The following is a 12,565-nucleotide window of genomic DNA, read 5'->3' as shown; positions in this document are numbered from 1 at the left end:
CTTCCTCAACTATCGCCAACTATCTTAAAAAGATTATGATTATTTTCACGCTGTCATTGTACCAAGTCACAATGCTGAAAATAAATAATTTATCACTACAAGATGAATAATACTTTCTTCCAGATGACAGAATAAGACACAATGCTGAATTTTTTTTTTTTTACATCAATAGACAATTGTTGAGCAGTGCCTATGTGCAGCTATTCATCTAGGAGACTAGGAATCTCAATATGAATAGAAGATTTACTTTGGATGGTCAAATCGTTCATGGACGTAGAGCAAATTAGGGTTGCGACGGCCCCTAGAGAATTGAAATTTGGTGGACGATCTGAATTAGGGAGGAAAATTGGATTTGGGAGAAAGGGGAAAATGAGAGGGGAGCGCACAATTGCGTACAGACAAGCGTCGGCGGCCGCTGGGAAATTGAAAAATCACTGCATGAAATGCGTGTGTGATGGAATAGGAAGGGATCTATCAGTTCCTTTTTTCGGCTGCACGTACTAACTAACGAATCGGAAGGATCAATCAGTTCCTATTTTTTCGACGTGCTCGTACTAACTGGAACGAATCAATCGCTGGCTAGGTCCCTTCCTGGCTACTAGTACGTTTTTTTTTTTTTAGAATCTCACAAAGCTTTATTACTGAATCATAATGTTCATAGGTACAAAAAGAAGATCGCCGGGTTGTCCTAGCCAAGTGTGTCGGCTAAACCCTAAAGATAACGCATGCTTTGCGAGATTATGGGCCTCCGTATTGGAGGTCCTATACTCATGAGTAAACGAACATGAAATAAAGGTAGTTGCTCTAGTCTTGATTTCCTCGACAATGGCTCCAAATTCTGCTGAGCTTCCCTGTCTGATTGCATCTACCACCACCTTGCAATCGGAGGCAACAAGTAAATGGTTGATATAGAGATCTTCTGAAAGTGCTAATGCCTCCTGAACAGCTAGTGCTTCTAGCACTTGGGGGTTGTGCAGTCCTCTGAAAACGAGAGCTGACGCTCCCATGAACAAACCTCTCTCATCCCTGCAAACCACACCAACTGCGCCAAACGTACCTGGGCGTGACACGGCCGCGTCCACATTGAGTTTGTAGTAATCTGTTGGTGGTGGAATCCACGTACGGGGTCGTGGTACTGCTATCCCATGTGCTTCCTCCTCCTTCTTCTTCAAAAACTCTATGTCTGATAAGTAAGCTTTGATGAAGTTGTCAGTGGCAAACGGATTCTGGTATATATCCTCATGTATAGCTTTCCGTCTTGCACTCCAAATCGCCCATAAAGTAACAATCATCAACTGAAATTGCTCCGGTGGAAGAGAGTCATTCATGGCAAAGAGCCACAGCCGTGCGTCAGGTTCTGAGGTTGCCCACATGTGCTCGACCATCTCGGCTTCTGAAAGTGCCCACACACACCTAGACACATTACACTCCAGCAAAGAATGCCGCCAGCTATCCTGCCCTCCGCATAGGGAGCAAGCACTCGTAGTGGCCATATGACGATGGTGCGTACGTTCCATCCTGCTGCGTGAGGCCCAGCCGTCCAGTTCATAGAAAAATATATAATGACCGGAAATATGTTTGGCCATAGCCGATGTGTCCCTGGGGAGGGGCCCCTCGATTTGGGGGGCCCGGGGCGGCCGCCCCCCCCGTCCCCTCTCAGGGCCGGCCCTGGGCACGACAACCAGCACCGAACAGTCCAGCTGCGACGCGCCATGGGAGTGTGTGGCGAGCTGGACTCGTTCCAGATGTGGCGTGGGCGACTTGAAGTAAAAGGCAGTGGTGGAACACATGGACTGGGTGTACTGGAGCTGGTACAGTTGTAGAGCGTCAAGCTCGACGATGCACTCGCCAATTCCACGGGTGTTCTTGCCATCGAACACGTGGAGGTTGGCCATGGCGAGCACCATGACCACCGGGCAGCGGAGGCGGAACGGGATTTGCGGTAAGAGTAAGACACCTCTATCTGTGATATGCTAAGGGACTCCATGCGGAGGTCGACCAGTCTGGGTGCAGCATCAAAGACGTTCTGAAGCGTGTTGATGTCGACACCACAACGGCGCAGTCGCAGTGCCTCCAAACACGGTAAGGCGTTAGCGGGTTTCCGCCTGGGAGGGTCGTCGTACCAGCCTGGCAGCCAATAATCCACTTGCTCCCAGCCCCAGCTGACGTAGTAGCCTGTGAGGTCAAGGACACGAAGAGACGCTAGCGGCAGCATCTCCAAATCCAATTTGAAGTCGCACCACAGAGTCGACGGCAGAGGCGCGGCATACATGTATGTGTATTGCAGGCAGCCGCCATCCTGGCACTCTATGCGGAGCTGCTCCACGCTGGCCTCAACAGCCGAGGTCAGGGCGACGTTGGGGATATCCTCGTCGCCAATGAGGACGGTCATCTTCTTGATGACACGGCGGCACGAACGGCCCAAGTGGAGCTCATTGTGGGCACTAGCGCAGGAGACGTAGTCGAGGTTGAGGGCGGCGGTGTGGCGCCAGAGTTGGCCGCGCCATCTGCGGGAGAGGGCAGTGGTGCTGGCGGCTTCACGGGAAGGAGCGAAGGAGAGGATGTGGATTAGCAGGTCGTCCGGGAGATCGGAGAGCTGGTCCGCCGATGCTGCGGCGGCGGCCATTGATGCGTCGATCGGATTGACCTTGCACGCACGGCATCGGCTTCGTTATTACCTACTCCTTCCTTTCCGGTTTATAGGGCTTATCTCAAAATTTTAGTCTTTTCATTTTATAAAGCTCAATTTGGTTGTTTCCCATCACATGTTCAGATTCCAAGGTGCATTAAATCATTGCATGCAAGTATTGAGAGAAAATTGACCAATGCATGTAATTTATGCATGCATGCATTGCAATTAATGCATTGATAAACATAATTTTTTGAGAAAAACAAGAGCATTAATTAGGTGCTTTTGCAAACTACAAAAAGTATTTCATCACTCACCATCTACCTTGATTGGTGAGAATTTTGAATTGAGCCTTATAAACCGGAAAGGAGGGAGTATGTCAATTGGGCTTCGTTAGCGTTACCTATATGGACTACGGGATTTATTTATTCCTGAGAATCCATGCAAACTGACCAAAAAAAGTCCAATGGGCTAAAAAGCCCAATTGATTGCTTGCTTGTCAAAAGAGAAAACGCTGTGTGACACAAAAACGTACGCACACAGAAGTCGTATCTTTGCTAAAAAAAACTTAGACAGAACTCGTACTCATATTTTTTTAAGCTGGGGAGAGGAGCTTATTTTTTTTAAGCCGCCCAGAAGAACTGGCACTTACACAGTATAGAAAACCAAGGAAAAATCTTAAGTTGTGTACCACGCACAGTCGTGCTCCTGTGCCGCGGCACTAATCTCGCTCGAATCCATGAACCATGGCAATGGCGGCCGCGAACATCGACAACACATGTCAAGACCGCCGGCACGAGCGGGTACGACGCCCTGCAGGTCGGGTACCACAGAGTGCGCGAGGACAAGCTCACCCGCCAGAGCTGGGCCACCTCTATAAGGCCAGCGCGCCGCCGCTGCGGCACATGCAAGAGTACCGGCCGGTGACCGTCGGCGCCTTCGACCCAGCCCAGGTGCTCGAGTTCAACAAGATCCTCAAGGAGGGCGGCCTCATCGACGTCTCCGCAAAATATTTCGGAAAGAGATTTCAAGGTAGATGACGTCGAGGCGGTCGAAGGAGTAGGCCGCCACCACGAGCACCGGCATGCATAACATCGGAACGTATGATGTGTCGCGCTCCCGCTACATGTCCGATGATGGCGTAGACTCCATGGATATCGAGAGGTACGAGGAAGGTGGCGGAGGGCCCAAATACGGAAGCGGCGGCGAAGAGGTGGGAAGTTGCACTAGCCGTGGCCCGGGGCGAAGCCAATGGTGGAGGCAGCTCAAATCCTGCAGCGGCGGCCGGGGCCGTGAGAATTTTTTCCGGCTCCAACCGGAGGAGTAAATATACTCGCTGGTTGGACCCACAGCCAGCCCAAATCTAGGGAAGCCAAGAGAATTGTTTCTCTTGCCCACAACGAGCGAATATACACTTACTCCTCCGGTTGGACGAGGACTAAACATTTTACTCTATAGCACATAAGGGATGTTAGAAATGCCCAGCAAGGAGTAAAATGAACATGAAAAATGAAAACTTTACTCCCCTATGGCCTTTTAGGGGATCGGTTAGAAATGCCCTGAGCGGCCTTTCTTCTTTACAAACTACAAAGTCTATTTAATTAACCACTCTACATCATTTTTTCTATTGAATAATTACGTTAGTGTGTTAGAGACTTAGCACGTATAAACAATATTGGTAGTTATATTAGTTTGTTTTTATTTTCAATATTTGTGAAGATGTGCATCAGTTTAGTGATTATTATTTTCATATTTTCTCTACTCTTGAATTGTTCGAGGAGCATAGTTTGCCAAGTCGCTTAATGTGTCACGCATCCAAAATTTCCACGAGCTCCTGTGAAATCAAAGTTAAGTTTTACTTTATTAGTTTGATAAATCTATACATAATTCATTGAGTTCGAATGAATTTGTATTATTCTTGCTCAGTTCATAAAACAGAAAGAATCATGTATGAAATTATACATGTTGAGAGCTATATAATCAAGTGAGAGTATGGTTCCATTTTCTTATAAGCAAAATTTCATTTTGTTAGGGCCTCATTTTGCATTTTGCACCAGGCCCTGAATTCCTGGAGAACGCACTGAGTATCGTTTTAAATAGCAGGCTATGAGAAATAGCGATGGTCCTATAAATCAGCCTTAGCGAGCCTATAGCTAGCTATTTTAGAACTTATTTGGACTATTATACGTGAATACTATAACACCTCATTGAGCAGCACCCTACTCAAAACTCTACAGTCGGTCTACCATCCTGCTGATATTCCTCTTTGTTTTTTCTATCTTTAAAGTTCCCTGTTGGTCCCGATGAAAACTTGTACGATCCATGGACCGGCAACACGTAGCTTCGCATGGTTTCGTACTTATTTAGCAACAGATTAACACAGCTAAAGACACCACTAAGGCCTTATTTGGTTTGGAGGTTTTTCATAGGAAAAACATAGGAACAAGGATTCTAGAGGAAAATTTCCTATAGATACATTCGGTTTGTAGGAAATACGTACAGAGATTTCGTAGGAATACTATTTATTTTCTGTGTTTTGAAGGAAACTATACATTCACTCAAAGCTCAATTTACGCGTAGAAACGAGACAAGTCAATTCCTTAGGATGGCAAGTGCCATCCTATCAAATTCCTAGATTAATCCTAATTTCTACGTTTTAGTTTCCTCCAAACCGAATGAGCCCTAGAAACTACTTCACTGCTATCTAATTGGCGGTCTAGGCCTAGGCTAGCTTGTTAATTGTGTTAGTTATCTCGCAAAAAAATGCGTTAGTTAACTGTTGTGTTGCCGCGGTCAACGATTTCTGCATAAGAAGCAACATGTATGCTTTGGACTCTTCCTCTTCTAAGTTGTTCCCAACATTTTTGTTCGAGTCCTCACACTAGTATTGGGTACCGTAAATTCTCTTTTTTTTCCGTTTCTTAACTTGTGTGAAATCTTTCTTGGTGTCAGTCGATTTCCATAGGTAGAAGAAAGCCAGGGGCCGGAGCTCCATAACTGAGACGTGGGCATGCGGCTGGCTGCAACGTACTTAGGGTATGGGCTGCCCGACTAGGAGGGAGCCGGCGAGGAGAGGTTGGTCGCGACGTTGCATATAGAGGCGAGATGGAGGTTTGACATGGGTGGATGACGTGGGTGAGGTCCAAATCACGAACTATGCGTCAAAACGCTTGAGAAATTAAAACAGAAAAAAAACCGCGTGTCCCCGTACCCTTGGGCTACTAGATCAACGCTGATCAAACTGTCCAGGTGCAAGCACTGTTTTAAATAGCGGGCTATGAAAAATAGCAGCGGACCTCCAAATCAGCTATAGCGGGCTATAGCGGGCTATAGCAGGCTATTTGTGAAGGCGGCCATTTAGCGGCACCCTGCTAAAAAGGCTATAACGGGCGCTATAGCCGGCTATTTAAAACTATGGGTGCAAGTAATCGACGCTGAGCTCTATTTTTGGGGGAGAGGAGGGCAAGATCAACGCTGAGCTGTTGCCTATAAATGTGCTGCATCCTACGGGTGTGGTGATTCGAGATAGCTATGGTGTGTTTATTGCCGTTGCATGTTCCTTGTTGCTTATATAGCAAAAAAGAAAAAGCCGATGAAACAGGGTCTCATGGTAGCAAATGAGATGGTTCTACACTCAATTAAAATTTAGTCAGATTCGGTGGAGGTCATTCCCGCATGTTCAGGTCACGGCAGAATCTGGAACGGAAGCTTCAGAAATGTACGCGGAATGTTTTATCCTGGCTGGGATGATAGGTTCATTTCTGTTTTCGCATTGCTTGAGGGAAGCCAACCTAGGGGCCCATTGTTTAGCAAAGAACGTTGTTGATAATAATGTAGCTTGTAAATGGGAGGTGAGCCCCATACTTCCTTGTTGAATGCCCTGCATATTACCTACTAGATCGGGTTCGCGCCGTGGCGCGAGGGTGCCGGTCAGAACGTTTAGACAAAACATGTAATAATTTATCGGTAAGAGCCCAGGAATAGCATGTGTAGACAACCAATTGTGTTAGAAGCAAAACATAATGGGACTGCAGATGAACAGAATCAAGTTCGGTGCTTTCATACGACCAGAGGTAAAACACAGGACCATACATTACTTTTTACGACAGAGAGATAGGAATTAAAATCTGAAATCTATACATGCCTTGTTCAAAACAAAGTGAAAATAGCAACATACCACCAAGTGGTACCTTCCACTACAAAGACAACAACGGGAATCTAAAGGCAGATATCGAGGTTGGAACAAGCAAACCATCAAACAATTGTAATGACGAATTAAAAGTAACCGTCACAGGAGACTTGCTGCCCAGACATGTCTTGTGATGGTAAATTGCAGGGGCAGCTTTAGAGCTTGCAACATGAGGGCAAAAAATGTGGGAATAGGGAATCACCATTAGATAGTCATCATCCTATAGAGGAAAGTCAAGGATAAAATAATTGTTTTACAAAAGGATATGCATGCAAGAGTACTGCTGCTGTAAAACTACTGAAACTACTCCACAGAATTAACAGAATTAAGATGATCTCCTGGAGTAGTTCAAGCAATACTGGAGTAGTTCAAGATACTGAATCTTGGTGCAGCACTAAGCATGAGATACAATACTCCACAAAATTAACACAATCAAGAAAGTATAAAAGCAAGTTAACAATCTAACAAGGCAAGTTTCAGTACTGCACCAAGTCAAAATCTACTGCAATCTTTAAGCTACTGAATATTCCAAAACAGTGAAGTGAAGTTTCATATTAAGCTACTGCAATCTTTCTCTTAAATCTACTCATGCATCTGTGGAACTTAGCAGTATTCATTTAAGAATGGAGTAAATTAACTTGGCAGTATGCAAACTTTGAGTAAGTTGACTTGGCATTATATTGAAATTCCACTTCAGTCTTTAAACTACTGTAACCAGTCGGAAATCTACTGGAAACCCCCCAAAAAAGTTCATCTTTTGTACTGAGTACCTTGCGGATGGCGTCGCAGCCTGCGAGGACCTCCTCGATCTGCGTGCACTTCCTCGCCGGGTTATTCTTGTCATCCTCACTGGCTTCCTCGAGCTTGGTCTTGGCCTTGCCGGCGGCACCGGGCTTGGACTTGGGCTCCCACTTCCACTTGTGATCAAAGCTGACGTCGTTGGGGGGAGGCGAGCTCCGCCTCCCACATGAGAGCCCGGTCCCGCCGTGCGGCTTCTCCTCGGCCGTCCACTTCACCTTGCAGCCCCCCGGGGAGGCGGCGGCGTAGGTGTACTTGCGGGGAGCCGGCTGTGCGCCTTGGTGCGAAGGTTCCGGTCCAAACGTTGTAATTAAGCAGGTAATGGTGAAGTTAGTAGGAAGGTTTGAGAAACTATTTACATCTAAAAAATCAAAGTAACCATCCACGATAGATGAGTTTACCATATCACAAACAACAAAATAAACCCAATGCAAGGTAAGCAAGGCATAGTCAATCCACGGGATAATTGATTTGCATGGTCACGACAAAAGCAGTAAGAGAATTGGCAGTGAACTGGACACTAAAACTGAACATTTTTGTGATATTCTAAAAACCAATGGCTTCCTCTTCAGCCCCCTCTGGAACCTATAACAACACCAAAGCATAGCACTTTCTTTCAGACAGACGCCTTCGCCTACTTCAAAAGATAGCATAGAAAAACCATATAAATTAGGGATTGGTTCCTAGCAGGACACTTCTGCTATGCCATAAAGAAACATATAAATCAGTGGTCCATATAAATTAGGTGGCAAATGAGTAAGAGTTGTATCCCTCTGTTCAAAAGATAGCACGGTACACCAAAATCAAATCATAGCAGTAGTCCAAGATAACTTATTCATATGGTTCTTCAATGGCATACAATGGTGCAAACCATATAAATTAGGCGTCAAATGAGTAAGAATAGTAGACCTTTGTTCAAATGCAAAGGATTAAGCACAAGGATTTAGCAAGTGCAGCAGGGCATAAAGTTCGGTACAAAGCAAAAGCATTTAGCCTGATTATTAAGAGCAACAGAGCATATAGTTCTGTGCTAAAGAGTTTCAGAAGCAAGCATAGTGGCAGTGAGGTCAATATCGAGTAAGCAAACCAGATACAGGGCCAACCCAAAATGGTCCAAGTACCCTATTTTCCATACATCTTAGATAGCAAACCACATAAAGCTTGATGCACTATTATCTTTGACTCAGTCAGACCCAAAATAAAGCATTGATTACATCTTAGATAGTAACTTGGGCATTGATCACATCTTAGATAATAACTTTGGTAAACAACCTGTTTTTTAAAAGCAATAGTGTAGGCTGGTTTTTTAAATCTTTCGGCCATTGATTAGATGCAATAGTATAGACTGGTTATATCATTTTCGAGATCGATTTCCCCCCTAATATATCTGTGAAAGTGAGCATCATATGTGCAATGAGAAGAGCTGGAGCTGCAATTGAGGAAAATAAAACAATTTTTGTGGCACCATAAAAATGCAGTGATCTGACCTCTCCGACATCGAATGCGGGCGTGCGGCACTCATCAAATGTTTGATTTACTCCCTAACGGCCCCTTGCCTCCTCCACGGTGCTAGCGAGCAAATATGGCACTAAAGATTTTCAAGTTACCATGGCCATGAGAAAGAGACATACATATGTGGTTGAATAATACAAAATAACAAACAACATTGCCATTGGGACCGAGCCGACGTACTGCTGCTACTCCTCACCATGATACGCACAAGGCAGTCAGCCCTGGCATGCATGCTAATAAAAGGAAAAGAAACAGTAACATCATTGCCCCCCATTTATAAGTTGCTTCCTCTAAATTCCTATCTATCAGCTGACAATAACCTGAAAGAATACCAGGCACATGAACCTTACATGTAAGCACAAAACACGAGCATGCAACAATTTTTTAAGATAAAGGGTGAAAACAGATGTGCATCAATTACCAGGTCATTTAAGTTAAAATAACCATTAGCCAAACAATGAAGTTCACTATATGGAAACCATTTAACTTTAGACATTGCTACCTTTCAACTGGAAAATACCACAGCTGTGTATGCAGTTGCATGGCACTAACAAAACTTCCAGTACTATAAGAAAAGATCTGGCTATTTTAATTACCTCCATGGTTATTGAACAAGAGCAAGATTGACTTGATTTGCACACAAGCACTTACAGTTGCCCAGGGGAATGAGAGGAGAGGAGAGGACGGAACACCTCGGCCGGGTCCTTGTCGGGAGCGATGGTCGGAGGAGCTGCAGGAGGCCGAGGCACCGGATCTACGACCAGCAGTCCGCCGGCCATGACGGTACTCGTCGGCATCGGCGAGGGAGTAGGGGAGGAGGAGGCCGACCCCCCACGCTGCGTCCCATACGCCACCGCCTTTGCCTCGCCTCACCATTCCTCCTTCCCTCACGTGGGAGCCGGAGCCGGGGCCAGGCGTTAGGGTTTGGGAGGCGCCAGATCAGAGGGGTGGAAGGAGGAGGCCATGAGGGGAGGAAGCCGAGCGGCGGCGGGGAAGGAGGAGAGGGAGGCGCTGGTGGGGACAGAGTGTTGTGGTATGTTTTTTTGCGCTTGTAAAAGAGTGGTGGGCCTGTACAAGACAGTACAAGACAATTAAGAAGGAAATGAAGGCGGGGTGAAATAATTTGGCTAATATAGAACTTGTGGCAGAGGGTTACCATCAACATCATTGCTGGCATCAACTTGAGTTATATAGTTAGCATTAACATCAAAACCAGCATCTAATTCCTCTTGTTTAACTGCGAGTCTCTGAAAAAAGATAGTAGAAGCATCACATTGATTTAATTGTTGGTGGTTTTAGCTAGGAGGGCTAATCGAAAAATATGATTGTGTTCATTAATACAACTATCTAAAACTAATCACATATATCTGTAATAGAACACAACTTCATAGTCTTTGTGGCTTCATATAAAGTGGGTGTTCACATGGTCATTTTACAGAATGAGTAAAAATTGTAGGTTGGTATAATCATAATTTGTGACTTTGTGAGTGAGTGCCTTAAGAAGTTATTTTCATTACTGTAAAACAACATAATGTTTAGGGATACTCTTAGATGTGGTCCCAAAATATCAGTAGAAGTAGCGAATATTTTGTATTGCCTTTTAACCATGGCCTACCAGGAAAAAGTGACAATACTCACACGGTCACATGATGATAACTCTAAATTCCACACATATAATTAGCATGCTGATAGTGTTATTATCATGTGAAAAAGATCATAAATTGACATATACATTTGCTGCTAGCCATGGCCTGTCAACTTCTGTGTGAGTATTAATATATTCGAGTGTGGATTATTAGTAAGCTAGTTAAATACTTTCAGAGCATTAATCTGAATCACATACTTACACATGGACCGTGTAGGTTCCTTTTCTAACATTTAGAATGTCGGCAATTTTCCCTTTTAAAGTATAATAAAAATGCAGAGAAGCAAGTTTCCTTCCCCTCTTATTATTAATCCACATGCTGATATGCTTCATGACGAGCAGGCATTTGTCATCCCTCATCTTCTCATGTTAGAATCACTCATTTCTCATTTGCTCATGTATGTCTGCTAAATTATCTGGTAAGAAAAAGTTCTAACACATATTTTACTCAACAACAAAGTACGTGTTTCATGTTTGTGACTTGTGAGTACCTCACAAATATGTGTATGTCCGTGTGTGTGTGTGTGTGTGTGCGCGCGCGCGCGCTCAAAGAACCGTATGTGCTCATGTGTGCCGCTCATCAATTACTCCGCTATCTGAAACCTAACCCTAAATTGTATACCAAAAACACACAAAAACTGAGAGCAAGACCAGACTAAACTTCATCTGATCTCAATAAAAGGGATTATAAAACAGCTAGACTATCAACCTACGCCATCTTCTTTTTCACGCCTTGGATAGTATATCTTTAAATAGAACTGTTCGTGCCAACTTAATGTATTGCAGTAATTCAAAGAATAAAAATTGTCTAAAAGATGAATATTAAGGAAAGAGAAAGATAGACCTGTGTCGAAGGAGCTTGGCGTGTGGAGCTTGAACTCCGGCGGCGGCCCACAGTTGAACGGGTGGCCTGAGCTTGGTGCAACGCAGCACGCGCTACGTCATGAGCAAGTACCTCGACAGGCCGTGCTGATGACCAGTGGACCGTAGTTACCTCGCCATGGCCGAGGCGGACCCTGGCAACGCTGCTTCCAAACCGCGGCAGATTTTGTCAGGACTGTACTCCGCGAACACGCTGCTTCCAAACGACCTCAAGGCGGACGACAATGAGCTCACGCACCTAGGTCAGGGCCAAAGAGGGTGCCGCGGTAGAGGATGTTGGGCGCCTTCTCGCCATGCTCGGAGACGATGTGGTCCATGGTGAAGCCGTTGGTGGCGGCGAGGAGCTCGTCGAGACTGTACACCGTGAACACGGGCATGCCGATGCCGTCCTCCCCGACGGCGTCGTGCTCTGCAGTGGCACGAAGACAAACAGGTGACCGCTGTGCACGTGGGGATGAACAGCGGATTGAGCCCCCCACCCACCGAACAGGAGCAAACAAGGCGTTGCTTCCCGGAGGCGATGATCCGCTTGATAGGCGAAGGAGTCGACGGGCCGGCGGCCGGCGGCGCGAGAGGAGGCGGGGAAGAGAGGATAGAGCGCGAGTCGTGCACGCACCTGCACCCCTTGGCCGTGATACACATGAGCTCGTCACCGGCAGGGTGCACGGCGACGGCGAGCAGCGTGTCGTGTGGGTCCTCCCTGAGCACAGTCCTCGCCTGCAGACCAAATCCAAAGAGAAAGAGGTACACCAAGACCCAGGTCAAACCACGATCGAATCTGAAGCCCAATATAAAATCGAAGAAAAAATGGGCCGGGCAGCGACGCACAAGGGGCTCCTCGGAAAGCCAGCAGCTCACGGAGTCGAAGCCGGGAACCATCAGGGCTGGCAGGCAGGGCCAGCCGTACACG

At 45.9% G+C, this 12,565-nt stretch overlaps 1 long non-coding RNA gene across 1 annotated transcript; it reads right to left on the bottom strand.

Moving 5' to 3' along the window:
- Window positions 1–6,664: 6,664 nt before the first annotated feature.
- On the bottom strand, window positions 6,665–12,202 carry LOC119274561. Its single transcript, XR_005135216.1, has 5 exons — window positions 11,894–12,202; window positions 11,618–11,798; window positions 10,285–10,375; window positions 7,589–10,196; window positions 6,665–7,038 (listed from the first exon to the last, which is right to left on the bottom strand). It is a non-coding gene; the product is annotated as an uncharacterized LOC119274561 (long non-coding RNA).
- Window positions 12,203–12,565: the final 363 nt, after the last annotated feature.

The sequence above is a fragment of the Triticum dicoccoides genome, chromosome 3B (assembly GCF_002162155.2).
Source record: "Triticum dicoccoides isolate Atlit2015 ecotype Zavitan chromosome 3B, WEW_v2.0, whole genome shotgun sequence".
NCBI classification, from domain to species: Eukaryota; Viridiplantae; Streptophyta; class Magnoliopsida; order Poales; family Poaceae; genus Triticum; species Triticum dicoccoides.
Note: the sequence above shows the minus strand (reverse complement) of the source record. Positions and strands in the feature narration are given on the sequence as shown.